At 44.2% G+C, this 21584-nt stretch overlaps 2 protein-coding genes across 14 annotated transcripts in view; one reads left to right on the plus strand and one right to left on the minus strand.

Moving 5' to 3' along the window:
* Window positions 1–6227, minus strand: part of NRG4 (neuregulin 4) — a 122054-nt gene extending 115827 nt beyond the window's left edge. For all 10 annotated transcript variants that reach the window (XR_012415227.1, XR_012415226.1, XM_005560140.5 and 7 more), the window contains exons 1-2: window positions 6085–6227; window positions 3476–3541 (exon numbers count right to left, since the gene is read on the minus strand). The gene's annotated coding sequence lies outside the window, so the exon portion shown is untranslated. The remainder of the gene's footprint in view (window positions 1–3475; window positions 3542–6084) is intronic.
* Window positions 6228–6320: 93 nt separating this feature from the next.
* TMEM266 (transmembrane protein 266) overlaps window positions 6321–21584 on the plus strand; it is a 150098-nt gene continuing 134834 nt past the window's right edge. For all 4 annotated transcript variants that reach the window (XM_015453121.4, XM_073996419.1, XM_005560149.5 and 1 more), the window contains exon 1: window positions 6321–6450. The gene's annotated coding sequence lies outside the window, so the exon portion shown is untranslated. The remainder of the gene's footprint in view (window positions 6451–21584) is intronic.

Below are 21584 nucleotides of genomic sequence, written 5' to 3' on the forward strand. Positions count from 1 at the left end.
CACTGCACCCGGCCTGTACTTGCTAGGTTTTAAAATAGCCTACACTATTTTAATTATATTTTAATTTAATTAATATAATTTTAATTATTATAAAATAATTATACCACAATTGGAATAGTAGATCATTTTTGTGTTTTCAATACATGTATATGCACTCGCTGATATTCCATTTTGGCACATGAATTGTGTAGCCAAAGGAATGGGTCTTCATAGAGTACATGCAAAATTCCAAATATTAAACACATAACTGAACTCACTTAAAAACTGAATACCATTCACTTGGTGATCATTTGGGCCCATTAACATACTTAGAACATCTGACATCCAGAGGGATTTTTTTTTTTTTTTTTTTTTGAGACGGGTGTCATACTGTCACCCAGGCTGGAGTGCGGTGGTGCAATCTTGGCTTACTGCAACCTCTGCCTCCCAGGCTCAAGCCCTCCTCCCACCTCAGACTCCCGAGCAGCTGGGACCACAAGTGTACACCACCACATCTGGCTAATTTTTAAAATATTTTTGGTGGAGAAGGGGTTTCACCACGTTGCCCAGTCTGATCTTGAACTCCTGAGCTCAAGAGATCTGCCCGCCTCAGCCTCCCAAAGTGCTAGGATTACAGGTATGAGTCACTGCACCTAGCCAGAGGGATCATTTTGTTTGTTTGTTTTTTGAGATGGAGGTCCGCTCTTGTTGCCCAGGCTAGAGTGCAGTGGCACGATCTCAGCTCACTGCAACCTCCGCCTCCCAGGTTCAAGCTATTCTCCAGCCTCAGCCTCCTGAGTAGCTGGGATTACAGGCGCCCACCACCACGCTCAGCTAATTTTTGTATTTTTAGTAGAGACAGAGTTTCGCCTTGTTGGCCAGGTCTCAAACTCCTGACCTCAGGTCAGAGGGATCATTTTTTTTTATTACCCCTTCCTCTATGTGATAAAATTATTTTTCAGTAATAATCATGAAATGAAACAATAGGAAAGAGACAGTGGAAATTGTCTTTTATTCAACTCCACTTATATACCAATAGAAAATAAAGTAAGTATTATAGTACAAAAAAGGAAATTGTAATGAAATTATCATTTTCAAAAAATAAAAAACACATATGCCTACATACTGATTTGTTTGCAGTACGAAATAACATTATACCTCTTACTTTCTTGATTTCTTTTTTAGTTTTGAAGCAACTATTAACAATGAAAAAAGAAAAAAAATCAAAGTTAAATGTATTATTTGAATTCAATTATTCAAGACGGGGCCGGGCACAGTAGCTCATGCCTATAATCCCCAGCACTTTAGGAGGCTGAGGTGGGTAGATCACTTGAAGTCAGGAGCTGGAGACTAGCCTGGCCAACACGGTGAAATCCTGTCCCTACTAAAAAAATAGAAAAATTAGCCAGGCTTGGTACCAGGCGCCTGTAGTTCCAGCTACTCGGGAGGCTGAGGCAGGAGAATTGCTTGAACCGGGGAGGCGGAGACTACAGTGAGCCCAGATTGTGCCACTGCACTCCAACCTGGTCAACAGAGCAAAGCCCTGTCTCAAAAAAAATTATTCAAGAGGATACTTCCATGAAACAAAAATATTATACCTCAAAGTTTGCACTATGTTTCACTCTTAAATTTTATAAACAAACACTCTAAGTGGTCACATACAACAATGTTGAAGTAATCAAGTTCTGTTTCTTCATCCTTACAATCACTGTGCTACCATTGTTTACAAAGAATCTACTGTTTAAATGCAGGAATATGGACCATCAGGGTTGCAAACATGAACTGTGCCTAAAGTCTTGAATTACTCTGAACTTTTATGAGTTTACTTGGAAATATATACAATAACTGAGTCCATGTTTACTGAAGGACAATTGTATGAGTGGGAGTTCTCTAAATTAATTTCCATGTAGAGAACACTGTTTATTTAAAAAAATAATTAAAATATGGTGATTTAAAGTTTAAATTTGTATAGTGGCCGGACGCGGTGACTCACGCCTGTAATCCCAGCACTTTGGGAGGCCGAGGCGGGCGGATCTCAAGGTCAGGAGATCGAGACCATCCTGGTGAACATGGTGAAACCCCATCTCTACTAAAAATACAAAAAATTAGCCAGCTGTGGTGGTGGGCGCCTGTAGTCCCAGCTGCTCAAGAGGCTGAGGCAGTAGGATGGTGTGAACCCGGGAGGCGGAGCTTGCAGTGAGCAGAGATTGCACCACGGCACTCCAACCTGGGTGACAGAGCCAGACTCTGTCTCAAAAAAAAAAAAAAAAAAAATTCGTATACAGAAATTGTTTAAAATCCAGATCCATAAGAGATTTTTCATGGAGGACTATTTTATTATTGACACAGTTTAGAATTACTGGTACATAAAAATTACTGGAAATAAAAAACAGACTTTTAGTGCGTTTATTGTAGTTTAAATTCTTCACAGATAATGAGAATTACTATTGTCCATACCCAAGATCTACTGTTCTTATTGCCTCACTCTTAGTATTCCATTCAAGGTAAAATCTGCTCTAAGTACTATCTTTGAAGAATGGGCTTGCTGCATTAAGTATTCTTAACCTACTTATGAGAAAACTTTACAATTAATTTTTATTGAGAGCCTACTGAGTCCATGGTATTATGTTTCGTATTGTATCCACACAGACTGCATGCACATGAATGTCACTAGTCAACCATTTTTGCTAAAGCCATCTCAGCAGGATTTTTTAAAAAAACAACTTAGCGGCCGGCCGGGCGGAGTGGCTCACACCTGTAATCCCAACCCTTTGGGAGGCCAAGGCAGGCAGACTTGAGGTCTGGAGGTCAGGAGTTCGAGACCAGCCTGACGAACATGGAGAACACCCGTCTCTACTTAAAAAAAAAAAAAAAAATTAGCTTAGTGTGTTGGTGCATGCCTGTAATGCCAGCTACTCAGGGAGGCTGGGGCAGGAGAATCACTTGAACCTGGGAGGCAGAGGTGAGCCGAGATCATGCCATTGCACTCCAGCCTGGGCAACAAGAGTGAAACTCCATCTCAAAAAAATAAATAAATAAAAATAAAAATAAAAAATGACTTAGATATTATTGTATGTACTCAAATTTAAAATAAATACCACACAAAGTCACATATATTCCATTTTTCAGGCTTTTACCAACTCAGATTGGCTTTCTACCTGTACATTCCAAATAAGAGAGGTTATATTATAACATTTAGAAGAGCTTTCAAAATATTAACATTTACATCACATTAACAATTTAAGGACTTTGGGCATTATTCAAATTTTCACTAATCACATGGCATCAGATTCATTTGTTCTATTTTCACAAGCAACTATCTCAAGAGAACAAAAGCTTTAACTCTGCTATCAATCTTTTTCAGACATTCACAGAATCAACATCATCTCTATCCTCCCATAATCTTGCAGCTACATACATGTACAAATGTTCCATTTATGTGATCCTGGTACTCTTGAAAAGGTAGTCTTTTTAACTAAAAGAAAATCTGACTTACCTCAAAAGGTATCTTGGTATGGGATAGAATGCCAACTACAGCCACGTTGGAAACAAACAGGTATGTCTGGCAAGAAAGTGATATACCAAGCTTAAACCCACAGTTCCACCACTGCTTTACAACTCTTATACTTTCCTGTTGCTACTAAGCTCCTTTACTCACAAAATTCCCTCCCATTAGTCACCTGCAGTGTACTGAAGCAGCACCTGTACTATTTATAGCTCCAGGATTCCCCCACCCTCTCCTGTCAATAAGAATCACCTGGGGCAGTTAAAAATAAAAATCACAAGCCAACCCCCTCATATTAGATTTCAAGGGGTTTGAAAGGAGGCTCCAGAATCCATTTTTTTTTTTTCTAATCAGCTGAATTTATGACTCACAGAATCTGATTTTAAGCAAGTGTTCCCAAGTGAGTCTTATAAGCCAGGTAAGTTCAAGAATAATGCTCCAAGTGAAAGTGAGATCTGTGGCAGATCTTCACAGTTCCTCTAGATTGATCAGCCTCAAGGGCTATCTGAAAACAAGAGAAGGCCCAGTTTGAAGAATGCAGAATGGCGTCTTGTCCACACTTAAGTTTTCAACACCCTAAAAAATTTATCAAAGTTAGATTTTAGTTTGGGGAGGTGCTGTGAAGTAGGACATCACCAGGGGGCAGCATACAGTTGACAAATTATACATGTTTTGGGATTTTTGACTTCACAGTACAACATGAAATGGTTGCACCTACAATTTCCATAAACTCGGATTACTCAGAAAAGGAAAAAACCCAGAACACTTAAAATACATAGGTAAACGTTATTAGCATGTAATTTTCAACACAATGGCTATTATATTATAAATAGCCATTGTAGAAAAAAATGTTTCCTTGAAGTAGCATGAACCCGAATTCAAAAATATTTTATTAGAATACAAAGATTCCTGGCAGAAATTTGAAGTGGTCTTCAAATTTCTCTCAGCAACTTTCAAAATACTTGTCATAGTCAGAGTTAATTAGCGTTTTAACTGGATGCTTCTCAATAGTTTCAATCAAATCTTAAGTAGAGTTCTACTAAGGGGCAAAATGGAGTGGATAACAATTGGGGCAAGGTATGCCAAATCTTTTTCTAAATAAAGTGTAGGTAGTTAAAATGCTGTCACCGACTGTCAGAAAACTATAGCTTCCCTCCCATGCATCCTCCATTAATTTTTCTTAACCCATCTCCACTTTCTCTTTTCTAGTCCGCATTTCTTCCGTCTAGAAATGTAGAAAAATCCTTTGGCAACCCAGGTAGCTTCTACAAGTATCATCTCCAAGTGTTTCTTCCTCTGAAATTCCGCCATTAGAGATTAGAGTTGAGGAGGAAATGCCGAAAGGCGAGGGAGGATCTGAAGAAATTTTACATTTTTTTCCGTTTGCCAAAAGAAGATACTTCCTGTATAAATATTCCCGTATAATTCAAGACCCAGGGGCAATTCCAAGAGGTGGCTTTGATGTCCTTCAACTCTACCATTTCCATTATGTCCATTCTAAAAAAGCTACGGCAGAAAGAAAAGACAAAGGACATTCCTGGAAGGCCAACTGGACCTAACCAAATAAAAACACTTTAGAAGAGGTACAAGAATCAGAAATCAAGGCTATCTGCAGAGCCAAAAGCCATTCTGAAACTTCGTGTCTCAGAAACAAGGGTTTCCCATCTTTTCAAATATTTTAACATAAAAATGGCAACACCCTATAGGAAAATGGCTATATTTTTAGCAAGAATTGGTGAAGACCAACGATAACAAGCTACTATGAATCTAGAAGCTGCTTAAATGGCCGTATTCACAGCAGACCCTGCAGGCACTAATTAGAAAGAGTTGTACACATTACGTGTGACGGCTTTTTTTTTTTTTTTTAAACGACAGAGAATATCTGTGGGTGCATCCACATTGCTCAATGACTCCGCTTAACCCACCGGGTAACTGGGAACCATAGCCCCAGGACAGGCTTCTCCACCGGGGCGAAGCTGCCTCCAAGGGGCGCAATGTTACTCTTTATGCATCAAGCACAGATACACATACAGCACATACGCAGGTCGACAGTGTATCTGTGGTACTGGAATTTCATGGGGAAAGGAGATGGGGGCGTGTAAAAAGCCCTTTTAAAAGTCAGATAACGAAAAAGAGAAAAAGAGGAGAAACACTGTCCTACAATGGTCCTGAGCTGAGGCCATCAAATGAATGTACTGACAGGTATTTTTCTCGCAGGCAGCCGACTGAGAGTCAAGGGGCTCTGACTGTGCTATGACTCCGGCCACACAGAGAGAGGCGTTTTCCCCTCGGTGGCCTCCTAGCATAGGGGGCACTGCGTGCCGTCCTCTCCCTCACCGGGCGCCCCGCGCTGATGAAATGGAGCAACTGGGAAAGTGCTCTGAAAACTGCAAAGCGCTGCGCCAAAGCGACGGGAGGTTCCCATTCTCAGCAGTACGAAATCCCCCGGGGGTCCTCCCCTTCCCCGTGAGACGCCCTCGGCCTCCGCACTTGTTGCTTCTGCGCCCCGCCTGCCTCCCTGTCAGACCCACCCTTCGCGGCCCCCTCGCCTCTCCACACGCTCGCACTCAGGTCCCGAGCCTGCCCCGCGACCCCCTCACCCATGCCACGAAGCCCGCGCTCTGCGTGGCAGCCCTGGAGATGGCCGAGCCACCGCCTCCGCCCCCTGCCCAGCTCTGGCCGCCAGCCCCTGCCCGCCGACGCCGCGGTTTCCTAGACAGCCGCGCCACCGTTCCGCAGCCTCGGGAGCGCGCGCGCGCGCGGCCGGCGGGAGGCGAGGGCGCAGGCGCGGGCCCGGCCAAGCCGCCGGCGCGAGGCCGCGCGCGCGCCCCCGAGCGCGGTGGGCGGAGGGGCGGAGGGAGCGGCAGGGCCGCGAGGGGGCGGGGGGGCGGAGAGGGGAGCCCCGGGAGCGCGAGCCGAGGCCGGCGCCGCTGCAGAGCCGAGCAAATCCCGAGCCCGGGCAGCAGGTATGTGTCCTCGCAGCCGGCCGCGGCCGGAGCTTCCCTTGCCTCACTGCCCGAGTCCTGTGGTCGGGGCGGGGGGTGGGGGGACCGGTCAAGGTTTGCAGGATGCGTGCTTGGAAGGGGCTGGGATCTTGCCGCTGACCTTCATCCCCCTGGCCGGGGGAGCCCGGCGAGGGTGCGTGGGGCAGCCCAGGGCTTCAGCTCCAGCCTGGGGACCTGCTTCTTGTCACATGCTTCTTATTTATTTTTGCAAAGTGCCCTGGTTCGGGTCCAGCTGCAGATGCCTTACCTCCCATTCTTTGCCTCCGTGTGCCATCTTGCATTTATTAATAAAACATGCAAGCTGGAGGGGGGGTTACTGCTGGGGGGAATCCCATTGCAGTATGGCAGGCGGGCGCCTATTTTCGGTTTTCAGACGTGGTATAGAGGTGGAAATCCCACACCCTGAGGATTTGTGGCTTGCTTGGTCGTGACCACTTCCTAGTGGGCTTTCCCGGTTTGTCGGGAGGTGCTTCAGCGGCAGGATGGGCTGTCTGGAAGGGATGGTGGGTTTTCACCGTCAGGCCAGAATCCCCTTCAGGGGATAGGTGCAAGCTAGGGCAGGCAGTTCCCTGCTTGCTAACTTGCCAGGGAGTCTTAAACCTAGAAAATTGTCTCCCTTGATGGCCGAGAAAAGGCCTTCAGCAGAATCCCTGGGACTTACATACTCAAACTCATTACGGTTTTGCATCTGAACATTACTAAAGCTAGCCACCTGTTGGAAGTCAGACCCCATGAAAGCCCCCATAATCTAGCTCACCCATCCCTGTTTCACAGTCACCAATACTGAGCTAGCAATAGGCCCATATGGGTTCCTTCTATCCTCTTTAATGCTGCTTGGCTTTTGTTTCTTTTAAAATAAAACCTACCTATGATTTGATGCCCTATATGTTAGAGGTTGAAATTGTATGATTTGTTTATGTTCCGTACACCTATCACATCATATCCTAAAGACTGAATTTCTCTTCAGTGCATGTGTTTATTTCCCTGGCTTTTCACCTTGCTTTGAGCAACAGTGGGGAAAGTGGGATGTATATAACTGCTTACCTCCTCCCCCAAATACCTCAACCCTAAAATATTGTGACGAAAAGAATAGTAACAGCTAGAAGCAAAAAATGAAAATGGTTATCACAAGATGTTGGGATATGACAGCTGAACCGTAATTGCTTCTAAAATGTGGTCACAGTGCTACATCTAATCACGAGAAGGACACGGTTCTAAAATGTTCACATGTATCAGGTACTGAGCTAAAACTATTTGTGTATGATCTCATTTAGTCCTCATAACAAACCTCTTGTGTCCATGTTGAAGATGAACAAGCTAGGACTTAGAAAGGTTAACTGACTTGCCCAAGGTCACACAGTCAGGGACAGGGTAAGGATGCAAACTCAAGCGCATGGGGATACTGGAGGTGAGGAGCCCTGAGGGGGCTTTTCCTCCAGGTGTGGCTGCTCCATGTACCTTTTCATTAAAATCAAGCTTATGCATGAGCACATTAGCTTGGATCCGATTTTCCATTTCATAGATTCTACACCAACTTTGTGGCTTTCCAGTAAGAAAAGCTATTTTTTCACAATGGGCCGGTATGGAATTTTTTGAGGTGGCACTAAACCTATAAAAAGCGGGGTCCAAGATGTGCTTCCATTTAATTCTCCCACACAAGGAGTTGAGTTTAAAAAGTTGTTTCCCTCCAGATTTAAACTCATAAAATGTATATGCATTAAATAGAATGAATCACTCCCATTTTCCATTATTGCATCCCACCCTACCCTTCTTGCTGCCCTGCACACTGTCTTCTGGTCTTACTGCCAGTCATCAGAGCAGCATTGTCTATCACACTTGCCTGTGAATGCCTTAATGGGAGGAAGAAATCCATACCAGCCATGGATCACAATCCAGTCTCTCTATGATTGTAGCAATTATGCATTCAAAGTTCTTGGAATCTGTGCATTCAGCTATGGATGTGTATTTAATCATTTTTTAAAGTGCATTATTATAATGCAGGTATTGGATTACTGGATTTTGTTAAACATTCCTAGCAGTTCTCATGGACTTAGAAATTGCTGTAGTTGCATCAGTGAAAATTCACCCAGTGGGGCTAATAGCTTTTCTACTCAGGTCACATAGTTGAGATAGTGGTGAGAAAGGTATAGGTGAATAGAAGGAATTATTTGGAAAGTATATCCCATGCAAATAATAACTTTTAATTATAAATTGATGAATAATATTAAGTAGAAAATATGACTATCTCTTTTAATTCTATAAGCTCTTTTTTTCTTTGTCAGTGTGATTGGTTTTAGAGTACCATGATGTTACAATTTTCATTACACTGTGTTGTTTTGAAACAGTATAGCAGTTTGTACATAGCATTCTTGCCTCCTGGGAAACACTCAGTTTAGGAAGAGCACATTCCCTGGTGTTTACAGAAATGCTGAGACAGGATCTTTCTGTCTTGGGGATTTCCAGTCTATGATCAGATAAACTCAAGAGGAGTCCTGATGTTACTGGGCAAGAAGCAGAAAACCAGAGGTGCTACTTGATTTCTGGGGAGGAAATGAATTTTCCTATGGGGAGCATCACTATCTTCCTCAGTTGGGAATCTCATGATTGAAGAGTTTGAGAAACTGACTAGTCTGCTGTCTTCCATTCAAGCAGGATTTCATTTAATGCAGAGCTGAGAAGGCTTTATCGTGCAAAGGCCAATTCAGGAAATGTAAAAATGTTTCTGGACTACTTTTTTTTTTTTCTCTTGAAACATATATTTAAACTGGGGAAGTCATATAGGAAACTTTTAACGCTTAAGCATTATTTTTTTTAATTCCCTTCATGAGAGTTGTTTGGGAGAGTGGGAGAAAAGTTTTCCAAGCTATGAAACTCACATGTCTTGTGGTGACTGATTATAATGAGTATTTTAGTACATTGTTGAATAAGACACTAAGAACTGGGATATTTGTTTTTCCTTGATCGACCTTGTAAGCTACTTCATTGTGAAATGTGTTTTTTCTTAAAGTATTTCTTAATTTAGTATTCTTTAAAATGAGATTTTTTTTCAGTTGTTGACAATCTTGAATCACAAAAGAAGTTTCCAGATTACTTTGAAATACTTGATTTTCATCAGTCTCTCTTTCTCTGCTTGGCAGCCATAGTAAGGGTTTTCATTTTCTTTAGAAAGTGGTTCACTTTCCATCATCTTTCAAACAGACCCAGTGGGAGTTCACATGTTAACCAAGCATACCTATCCCAGGACCTTCTCCTGTGGTCCAGGTGTCATCTAAGAACCTAAGGCTCCCTTTGGCCCTTTTTGCACTCAGTTTCCCCATAGAGAAGATGTAAGAGTTGGATCACACCAGGTGGGCTTGGGTGCAGGGTGGGATGGAGGTTACTCAGGACCAGGAGGTCAATTCTCCTGCACCAGCACAAGCCTATATTGTGATTTCTGCTTGCCAGTGTAATATGTGCTCATTGTAAAATGTTCAAACATTACAGAAATATAGAAGGTAGAAGCTCAGTAGTCCAACTTTTTGGTAATCTTACCCTTCAGCACTGACCACCACTAACAGTTTGGTGTGGATTCCTCCAGATATTTGAATGCAGAAACTAAAATATTCCTGTTTTCCAACAATACATAGATGTATACTGTTTTGCAGTTTGTTTTCTTGCACTTGGACCTCTTGGAAGCCCTTGAATGGCATACTTTTAGACATCTTTTACTCAATTGCATTGGGAGCTAGATGAGAGGAGCCCTGTAAACCAGGGGAAGAGGAGAGGAGCTGATGTTTGGTGGGTAGGAACATGTCATGTGCTGTGTCCTGTGATAGGAAGTTTCACATCCCATATTGCAGTGACCACCCTTTATGGTCAACTGTTTATATATAAGAATAGGGGAGCCCAAGGTAAATGACCTAAGGGGCAGAGCTGACATCTGAGCTCAGGTCAGCATAGCTCAAACTCTGGAGTCATTCCCTTTTGCACTCTGACTGCAGGATGAAGCACTCTCTGCCCCATAGTTCTCTGGCCTCCCGTCCTATTCTGGTCCATCCACACTGGCTTCTTTGCTGTTCCTCCTGCCCCCAGGCCCTTAGCACTAATGGTTTTCTTCCCTGGAATACTCTTCCCACAGGTGTCTTCATGGTCCCTCACCTCATTTTAGCTTTGCTCAAAGTCTAACCACTCCTTTAAAAGTATCCCCACTCCCACAGCATCCTATTCCTTCTCCCTGTCTTGCTTTTATTCATAGCACCTTCTAGCATACTATATTAATTAGTTGTTAAGTTTATTGCCCATCTCCCCCATGGAATTAATGCTCCAAAGGGCAGGGGTTCTGTCTATTTTGTTCACTCCTCCAACTCTGGTACTGTAAAAAAAGAACCAACAAATCACTATGGCATCCTTGAATCTTTCCAGCTTCCCACACTTTTTGTTTTTGTTAGTCCTTACTGTTCTCTGTAGTGAGCAATGAAACCTCTAAAATGCAAAAACTTTATGTATTGTTTGGGGGAAAAACAAGAAAGTGGAGAAGAATCGGGAAAGATCTGGCTTACTCTTGAGCTGGTGTTGGGGAGAGAGGAACCTGTAAAGATGGGAAAAAAGTCACCTGAGGGTTGGGATGTGTGATGAGGCAGCAAATGGTATGTGGGGAGATGGCCTGGGATGGAGAAGAGATCTGCATGGGTTCCCCTGTAATGGGGATGCATAATGTTTTTGAAGAACTTCCAAAGGAGACTCTGGATTCCTTCAGCCAACCATCAACTGTCCCAGTGGCCTGAGTCACTAGAAAGGAAAAGGAATCTATGGTCATTCCTACTGGCTTTTCACACAGACAGGTAAATCCTTGCAGTGCCTGCATTATTAGCCTGTTGCATTTTTTAAACATTAAATACCTGTTGGTGTCATCCCTGTTTGAGCCAGGGTCTGAGAGTTCATTGCCAAAGCACTTACCCAATGTGTCTGAGAAGCATCACAGCCTGAGATCTCTTTGGCATAAGCAGTCCCAGGAAGGACTCTACATATGTCTTTCATGCATCTATTGTTTGCAGTAGTTTTTGAGCTGCAGCAAAATCATAGGCACTTTGGGGACTGATTCATCTGTAGAACACTTTAGAATGGACTACACTGGGATGCTAAAGGGAGTTCATGGTTTTCGGAAGCCTGGGAGAAACTGCTCTTCAGCCTCGGAGAGGCCTCCTCTCTTCCTCCCGGATGGCTCTAATTGCTGCCCTAGGCAGTCTGAATTACCCGCCAGGAGAGGATTTCCCCTTCAAAAAACACAGCCCCCCTAAAACTGCTTTTGATTTGTAATAGAAACTACTTAGTAGCTAGGACAGAGGCTGATAACTCCTATTCCCAGAACTCATTAAAACAAGGAATTTTAATAAGTATTTTTGCCCTTTGCAGCCCAGGTTTTTGGAAGTCCAGGCAGCTGTTCTCCAGATTTCACTGTCAAGCCATAACACATGCAGTGCTTCAGCTTCTTTCCCTTGCCTCAAAACAGGTCTGAAGCAAGTTATTTTATCTATGATTATCTCACACTATCCCACCCTGGTTATACAATTGCCATTTTGTCCAGCCAATACAATGCATAAGGCCAATTAACCTTCTGCCCATGACAGTTTCCTTTGAAATAGTCAAATCTTTGTATTTTACCTGAATTTGATGCAGGACTTTTAAAAAACAAGTTCTATGACACTTGCTAATTCTCCTTTAACTATGACTCCTAAAATTTGTTAGCTTTGCCCATCAAAACAAAAGAACAAGGTGAAATATATTGCAATTCCTCAATAAAGAAAAGGTTTCATTGTTTTGGGAGATAGTCTCAAAAGAAAAGCTTGGAAATTTCTCTCCCATCTCTCCCTGTCTTTTCATTGTCAGTTTCTACACAAGGTTCTATCTACTATCACTCCCTTTCTTGATGCTCTGCAAGGAGCTCCTGCCCCCACCCCTCTACTGAAACAGAACTCTTAAAGGTCACCGGTGATTGCCTAATATAAATCCAATGGCTGTTTCTCAGATTTCGTTCATGATGGCTCAGCAACATCTGACCCCATTGACTTCCTCTACTCCTTGAAATGCTGTCTGTCGGCAGCTCCTTCCTAGCGGTGTCCGTGTCTATCTAGTCTCTCCTCTGCTGTCATCCTTCCTGTTCTATCAAGAGGCAGTCTGAAGTGGTTAAGAGTGTGGGCTCTGCCTATGATGTGAATCCTGGCTCTGGTACTTGCAAGAGTAGCTTTGAGTAGGTGATTTAACCCTCGTACCTCAGTGTCCTCATCGGTAAAATGGGGAGAAGAATAGCTATGGCAGAGGATTAAATAGTATGCTTAGTAAAGGGTAAGCACCCAACAAATGCTATTTTTTTAATCATATAACTTCCTGTGTAGATGACTGTAACTTCAGGATAAAACCCTAATGCCTCCCTCTGGCCAACAGGACCTCTAAGATCCAGCTCTCATTTAGTTTGCTTATACCTCAGACCGTCCCCAGTATGTGTCCACTTCTGAGGCTTTGTCCCTTTGCACTCCCCACTCAACCACCCTCACCTCTTCCTATTCTACCCCTCCTTCCCTGGCCAGAGGAGGGAAGAATGCCGAGGGCGGCCCCTGCCCAGAAACCACCAAGCACAGCCTGCTTTGTAACAGAAGACAGCCTCCCTTGGGCATGGAGCCTATCTCTCTCAGACAGAGTATGAATTACTTAAGGACACCAGCTGTGATTTATACTTTTAAAAAATGTCTTCCTCAGCATTTAGCACTATAACTTTACACATAGTGGGAATTTAACTCATATCTTTTAACTGCCAAAACATTATAGTTTTACTTGGCCCTTCCAAAATCCTTTTTCCTCCGAAATTGAAACCTGTATTGATCAGTCCTGGAGCTCATGTAAGCTTGATTTGGGATAATTAAGTCAACACCACAGGGAGAGTTACCCATGTCAGAACCTTTTTGGAACTAGGAGGGATATATAGAAATAATTGAATTAATGGGAGCACAGGGAATAATTTAATGCTTTTAAAAAGTAGCTTGAAATCCTACCAACCTATAAAGCTGTTAGAATTGTTAAGAAGTGTTTATAAGTTTTTTCTATACACTCTACTCTCAGAATAAAATGAGCTGTAAAGCTGTGAGTAGCAAATCTATTAACCCTTCAGACCTTGCTGTAGGCCTGCTCCTGAGCCACTGTGTTCTAGTCCTGCTTGCTTTCTCCTTCCTGCCCTGGTGAAGAGGACATTGAAGCTGGATGAAAATCAAAGGAAGGGCCGCCTACTTAAAAAAAAAAAAAAAAATTAACCCCTTTATTGGCGTTGTGAGTTGGCCTGGCAAAGACAGCCTAAGTTTTCATCGGCATCTGCTGTGTGTGTCCCTGGGGTCATGAAGAGTGCCAGAGCTGTGCTGCCAGTATAACAGCTTCCCACCCCACAACCCTGGAAGCCACGAAGGACCATATGCTTTGCATCTTCCGATTCTGTAGCAGAGTTTCTCAACTTCAACACTGTTGACACATGGGGCCAGGTAATTCTTTGTTGCAGGGGCTGTCCTGTGCATTGTAGGATATTTAGCAGCATCCCTGACCCTTACCCACTAGATGCCACTGATACTACCACGACTACCCCCCAACCTCAGTGGTGACAACCAAAAATGTCTCCAGAAATTGCCACATGTCCCCTGGGGCACAAAGTCACCCCCATTTGAGAACCATTCTCCATAGGATCAATACAGAAAACTCAGCATCTTTCTAGTTTGTAGAATACAGAACTAAGATAGTTTGGGTCAAATGAAGATGAAGATTGGGTTATAATATACCTGAAAGGTAAATTTGGGTTTGAAATTACACAGAGAAGGAAAATTTAGAGTCTATAAGCAGTTGTAGGTTATGTCATAAGGAGATGTAAACAAATTACAGAAATGCAGACCATCTTCTTACTCCTAAAGGTCTCAGGTCTAGAGTTGTATCCCCTCCAAAAACATATATATGTTGAAGTCCTAACCCCCAATGTGACTTAGTCCTAATCCACAATGTGACTTACCAGGAGATAGGGTCTTTATGAGATAATAAACGATAAATGATGTCGTAAGGGTGGGTTCCTAATCTGATAGTACTGTACCCTTATGTCTAGATGCAGCAGCACATTCTGGGACTGTTAAAATCATCCTTGGGGCTGGGTGCGGTGGCTCATGCCTATAATCTCAGCACTTTGGGAGGCTGACGGGGCAGATCACCTGAGGTCAGGAGTTTGAGACCAGCTTGGCCAACATGGAGAAACCCCATCTCTACTAAAAATACAGAAAATTAGCTGGGTGTGGTAGTTGGCACATGCCAACTACCACTCGGGAGGTACTCGGGAGGCTGAGGCAGGAGGATCACTTGAATCCTGAAGGCGGAGGTTGCAATGAGCCGATATCGTGCCATTTCACTCCAGCCTGGGTGACAGAGCAAGACTCCATCTCAAAAAAAAAAAAAAAAAAAAAATCATTCTTGGGTTTTTTTGTTGTTGTTTTTTTGGCATTGTATTTAAGTGCTTAAAGTATGCAATAACACATTCCGTGACTGTTAAAATCATCCTTGGGGTGTTTTTTTGGGGGGCCATTGTAATTTAAGTGCTCAAAGTACCTGTAGGCCTTTGACAATAAGTATATCAAACCAAAAATAATCTTTCTGGAGAAATCTGAAATATTTGATTATGACTGGAGGGAATTATATTTGACCTGCAAAGGGCCAGCTCTCCCCACTAGAGCCTGCTTCTGACCATAAAGCCACTCTAAGACAGCATTTCCAGATGCTTCATAAAGTAGGACTGACAAGGTACTTTGTGCTTTGGTGAAAGGCCACAATTGCTCAGTAATCTTCATGGCTCTTAGAAAATTTGGCTGGGGACTTGTGATTTAAAACCCACCTCCAATTGACAGTCATCATTATGTTCTTTCTAAATGCAGTAGCAGAAATTGCATGCCATGCCCAAAGGCTAAAAGTGACAGTTAAATACATGCTTTCTGAAAAACTTTAAGGCCCTAACTTTGGGAGAGACCTGATTTGGCCAGAGATTACCTCTGGCTTGTTAATTGCCTTAGGGAAGGGAAAGTGTTTACACAGATGAGCTCCAAAATGTTCCTATGAATAGTCTAGAACTAAGCCTTGTGCAGTTTCTTGAATCAAGGAGGCAAGGTAGAATTACTAATTCTGTAGACAACTGTATCTTCAGTGTTCTAGACTTGTGCTAACAGGTAGAAGGAACTCCAAAGATCATATCCAGTACTGTGGACTGAGTTGTATCCCCTCCAAAAAAATATATATGTTGAAGTCCTAACCCCCAATGTGACTTAGTCCTGACCCACAATGTGACTTACCAGGAGATAGGGTCTTTATGAGATAATAAAGGATAAATGATGTCGTAAGGGTGGGTTCCTAATCTGATAGTACTGTACCCTTATAAAAAGAGGAAGAAAGATACATATCTCTCTCTCCTGCTTCCATGTGAGGACACAGTGAGAAGGTGGCTGTCTGCAAGCCAGGAAGAGAGCCCTTACCAGAACTTGACCATGCTGGCATCCTGATCTAGGACTTCCAGCCTCCAGAACCGTAACAAAATAACTTTCTGTTGTTTAAGCCACCCAATCGATGATATTCTGTTATGGCAGCCTGCACTAACTAATACATCTAACATCCTTGTTGTACAGGTGAATAAACCAGGTCCAGACAGGTAGACTTGCAAGAGGTTAAGCTACTAATGAGTGGCAGGGCTGGAACGTAGCACTTATGCTTCCTGACTCCTAGCCCAGTGTACATTCTCCTTCCCACACTTTCTCCAGTCATATGATCCTCTTATTTATCATCTCTAGATCCTACAGCACATCACTTCTGTGAGCATCAGGGTCCTTATGCTTGCCCTGTTTATCTCAGGATTGTTGCAAGGATCAGTGACATAGTAGAAAAAAGATAGTTTAAGTTTCCAAACTACAAAATATTTTACAAACACGTCATACTCAACTCAGATTCGGCCTAGTTGGCAAGAATCTATCTGCCTCTGGAAATTGTAAGTCTAGTCAAGTACGTAGCTCTGTGAGGTCACACTAGGCTAGGTCGACTCATGGGTGGGTTGGCTGTTGGCTGTAGGGAATAGATCAAAGGACAGAGAAGGCAGGAGGAGATAGGGCCTAGTTTGGTGATGAACCACCTCAAGCGAGATGATTGCTCTTCTCTTTGGTTGAGTTGTAAAAGCTGAGGTTGATATGAGTTTGCATAGTAAGAAGAATGTTCCTCTTAAAAAGGACAGACTATCAGAGCTGGAGGATACCTTAAGAGCTCAAGGTACCAGCCAGAGTCTCTGGTGTTAAGCAACAGAAACATACCCGGTGGGCTGGGCGTGGTGGCTCACACCTGTAATCCCAGCAGGTGGATTATCTGAGGTCAGGAATTTGAGATCAGCCTGGTCAACATGGTGAAACCCCATCTCTACTAAATACAAAAAATTAGCGGGGCATGGTGGCACATGCCTATAGTCACAGCTACTCGGGAGGCAGAGGCAGGAGAATTGCTTGAACCCGAGAGGTGGAGTTTGCAGTGAGCCAAGATCATGCCACTGCACTCCAACCTGGGCAGCAGAGTGAGGCTCCGTCTCAAAAAATTAAAAAAAAAAAAAAAAAACCTACCCTGAGGAACTTCAGCAGTAATGACAATTTATAAGCTATAAAATATTATACAATCGTAGGCCGGGCGCGGTGGCTCAAGCCTGTAATCCCAGCACTTTGGGAGGCCGAGACGGGCGGATCACAAGATCAGGAGATCGAGACCATCCTGGCTAACACGGCAAAACCCCGTCTCTACTAAAAACACACAAAAAAAATTAGCCGGGCGAGGTGGCGGCGCCTGTGGTCCCAGCTACTCGGGAGGCTGAGGCAGGAGAATGGCGGGAACCCGGGAGGCGGAGCTTGCAGTGAGCTGAGATCTGGCCACTGCACCCCAGCTTGGGTGACAGAGCGAGACTCTGTCTCCAAAAAAAAAAAAAAAATATATTATACAATTGTAAATACCATTCTCAGATCAACTTTTTTTTGCATTTATTGAGTATTATGCAACCTTTATTGCATTTATTGAATAGTCATAATATTGAAGTAGATCAGGAAGGAATGTGTTTATCTGGGAGTAAGAAAATCTGAAAAACAGTGGCTTAAATAGGTGAATATCTTATTTTCCTTGTGTAATAAGTCTAGAGGCAGGAATCCAAGGCTTGTCCAGCTGCTCAGGGCTGTCATCAGAGGCTGAGGTTCTATTTAGCATTTTGTTCATGGTCATGGATGGCTGCTTCACCTCCAGGCATTTCATCTGTGTTCCAGTTAGGAAGAAGGAGGAAGGATGAAGATGAAGCATGAAAGCCTTTTTCCTTCCAGGTTTTGCCTTCATATTGGAGAAGGGACTTATTTCTTTATTTTATTCATCAGAACTGTATCACATGACTACCTCTGAATGCTAAGGAGTCTGGAAATGCAACTATTTTGCTTTCTGGCCTCTAGAATAGAGGGTGACAAGGAAGAAAGGAATTGAAATGGGAGCTGTGAGCCAAGCATGTTTATGACAGAAGAACATGGGCACTTCTGCAGAGTCATAAAGTCTTAGAGAGCCAGCTCAGAAAATAAGTGTGGCTAGGCACAGCTCAAGAGCCCTGGGCACTACTTTAGTACTCTGGGCTACCCACTCCCAGTCAACATTGCCATACCTCTGGAACTTATTCCACCACAGCTAGGCTTTTCCATTCTTATTAAGGATTCAAAGTTCTTGGCTGAGCCCAGGTCACATTTCCATGCTATAACTACATGGCAAGGGTAGGGAGAGAGACAGTATGTCCCCTCCCTCTTGGGCTTCTGTAATGGGGAAGAGGGGACCTTGCCAGCCACCTATCTTGATGTTCCTCCAAATACAGAGAGTCCTCCAATGCTAGGCCACCAAAAATGACAAATATTTACCTTCCCACTATTTTACAGATGTGGAGCCTGAGGCCCAGAAACAGGAAAGGGCTCAGTCAGTGCCACATAGTGGCACAGTACGGTGAAGGACAGTCTCAGGAGTTTGTCTTATCCTGACACACCCAGTCTGGTTGGTCCCAGGAAAGCAGCAACTTTCAGTCTTTTCCTTAGGCTCCTTGACGCTCCGTATGATAAAGGGGGTTGTCTTGGGAGGCAGCCCCTCTTTTTTCCAGAAGTTCCTGGGTAGATCCCTTGCTCCCCCAGGAACTTCCAGCAGCTGCTTCCTCTTTGTATAGTGCCAAGGCTTTACAAAATTAAGAAATGCCGGCCAGGTGCGGTGGCTCCCGCCTGTAATCCCAGCACTTTGGGAGGCCAAGGCGGGCGGATCACGAGGTCAGGAGATTGAGACCATCCTGGCTAACGCAGTGAAACCCCATCTCTACTAAAAACACAAATACTAGCCGGGAGTGGTGGCGGGCGCCTGCAGTCCCAGCTACTTGGGATGCCGAGGCAGGAGAATGGCGTGAACCTGGGAGGCAGAACTTGCAGTGAGCCGAGATGGCGCCACTGCACTCCAGCCTGGGTGACAGAGCAAGACTCCATCTCAAAAAAAAAAAAAAAAAAAAAAAAAAAAAAAAAAAAAAAGAAGTACCTCCTCCCTGCAGACAACATTCAGGATTCCTGTCACGGGATGTCAAATGGGATAGTTTGTGAAGATGCTAGGTGGTAAGTATTCCTGCCTTCTGAAGAGGAAGAGCTGGGCACAACCCCACAAGATCTATAGAAAGACTGGTGAACTGTTCTGGCCGCCATTACCCACCTACAGCCTGTGTGAAGGAAAGATGAGGCATTCAAGGAGAGTTGAGTCACTGGGCAGAGTGTGAGGGAAAGTACCATCGCTTGTCCTTACTTCTTCCAGTGTGGGCGGGAGAGGGCTGTTTCTTCCCAGCCAGGAGTGAGGGCTCCAAGAGCACCTCTCCATTTGGTGCCCCTAACTGAGACCCGGTGGAGATTCTCATAAGACCTCTTGAAAAACCATAGCTGCGTCCCATGAAACATTCAGCATTTGGACACTTGCAACCCAGAGAATGCTGTCAGCCAAGGGAGAGCTGCAACCAAGTGTGAAGACTTTTGCCCCTTTACTCTACTCTTTGGCCCCCACCACCCCCACCCCAGGCCCACCACTGACCCTGGAAAGCAAGAAGCAGTGGGGGACAGGGAGGAGGAGAGAAAGAGCAGGCTTCCTCCCCTTCCCCACTGCAAGACCTCGAGCTGTGCTCAGTCTCAGCCAGGGCAGGGGGAGGAGCTTTGAACTGTGTGTCAAGTTAAAGATTTGATTTAGACCAGATTCGGCTTTTTTGTTTTTTTTTTTTTTTAGAAAAACACCTGAAAATTAACCTTAATTGAGGTTCTTGAAATTGTGAGTAACCAGAAAGCTATGAAATCTGTCAAAGTTATCATCAAGGGGCAGGGAAGAGAGAGCCAGCAGGGCCAGTTTGAAGACAAAGGTTGGAGTGAAATAAATGTATTTCCAGTTGTAATCACATTCAGATACTTACTAGTTACTCTCCTTTTCCAAATATGACATTCCAAGTTTTGAAAAGAAGCACTGGACCAGCTGGGCATGGTGGCTCACACCTGTAATCCCAGCACTTTGGGAGGCCGAGGTGGGCGGATCACCTTAGGTCAGGAGTTCAAGACCAGCCTGACCAACATGGAGAAACCCCATCTCTACTAAAAATACAAAATTAGCTGGGCATGGTGGTGCATTCCTGTAATCCCAGCTACTTGGGAGGCTGAGGGAGGAGAATTGCTTGAACCTGGGAGGTGGAGGTTGTGGTGAGCCGAGATTGCACCATTGCACTCCAGCCTGGGCAAGAAGAGCAAAATCTCTGTCAAAAAAAAAAAAAAAGAAAGCAGCAGCAGCACTGGACTAAGGCCTCAGGACTTCCTGAGTCTAGTTCCACCTTTTTCACAAACTAGGAGTGAGCCTCTGGACAAGTCACTAAGTCACTTCACTTTTCTGGGTCCTGGCATCCTCTTCTGTCCAGTGATGGGATTGGGCTCTATGGTTTGGGTATCCCAGAATAATTTCTCTACTTTTTGTTCTTTCTTTTTTTTGAGACGGAGTCTTGCTCTGTCGCCAGGCTGGAGTGCAGTGGCACGATCTCGGCTTACTGCAACCTCTGCCTCCCGGGTTCAAGCTATCCTCTTGCCTCAGCCTCCTGAGTAGCTGGGATTACAGGCACGCACCACCATGCCTGGCTGATTTTTGTATTTGTGTTTTTAGTAGAGACAGGGTTTCACCATGTTGGCCAGGCTGGTCTCAAACTTCTTACCTTGTGATCCACCTGCCTCAGCCTCCCAAAGTGCTGGGATTATAGGCGTGAGCCACCACGTCCGGCCTTCTTTTTTTTTTTTTTTTTGAGATGGAATTTCACTCTTGTTGCCCAGGCTGGAGTGCAATGGTACGACCTTGCTCACTGCAATCTCTGCCTCCCAGGTTCAAGTGATTCTCCTGCCTCAGCCTCCCAAGTAGCTGGGATTACAGGCATGCACCACCACGCTCAGCTAATTTTGAATTTTTAGTAGAGATGGGGTTTCACCATGTTGTTCAGGCTGGTCTCAAACTCTTGACCTCAGGTGATCCACCTGCCTCAGCCTCCCAAAGTGCTGGGATTACAGGCTTGGGCCACCTTGCCCAGCCTTTTTTTTTTTTTTTTTTTGAGACTAAGTCTCGCTCCGTCGCCCAGGCTGGAGTGCAGTGGTGTGATCTCGGCTCACTGCAACCTCTTCCTCCCAGGTTCAAGTGATTCTTCTGCCTCAGCCTCCTGAGTAGCTGGGATTACAGGTACCTGCCACCATGCCTGGCTAATTTTTGTATTTTTAGTAGAGATGGGGTTTCATCATGTTGGCCAGGCTGGTCTCAAACTCCTGGCTTCAAGTGATCCACTCATCTTGGCTTCCCAAACAGCTGGTATTACAGGCATGAGCCACCACGCCCGGCCAAATTTCTCTACTTCTGTACACGGTGCAGTTCCTTAAAACAGCAGGACAAAATAATTCACACAGTGAGCTGGCTTTACAAATTGTACTTCGGTTATATTTGTTGGAAGAGTCAAGCATAGATGAATGGCATTTGGCAGA

This window comes from Macaca fascicularis, chromosome 7, assembly GCF_037993035.2.
Source record: "Macaca fascicularis isolate 582-1 chromosome 7, T2T-MFA8v1.1".
In the NCBI taxonomy this organism is placed as follows: domain Eukaryota; kingdom Metazoa; phylum Chordata; class Mammalia; order Primates; family Cercopithecidae; genus Macaca; species Macaca fascicularis.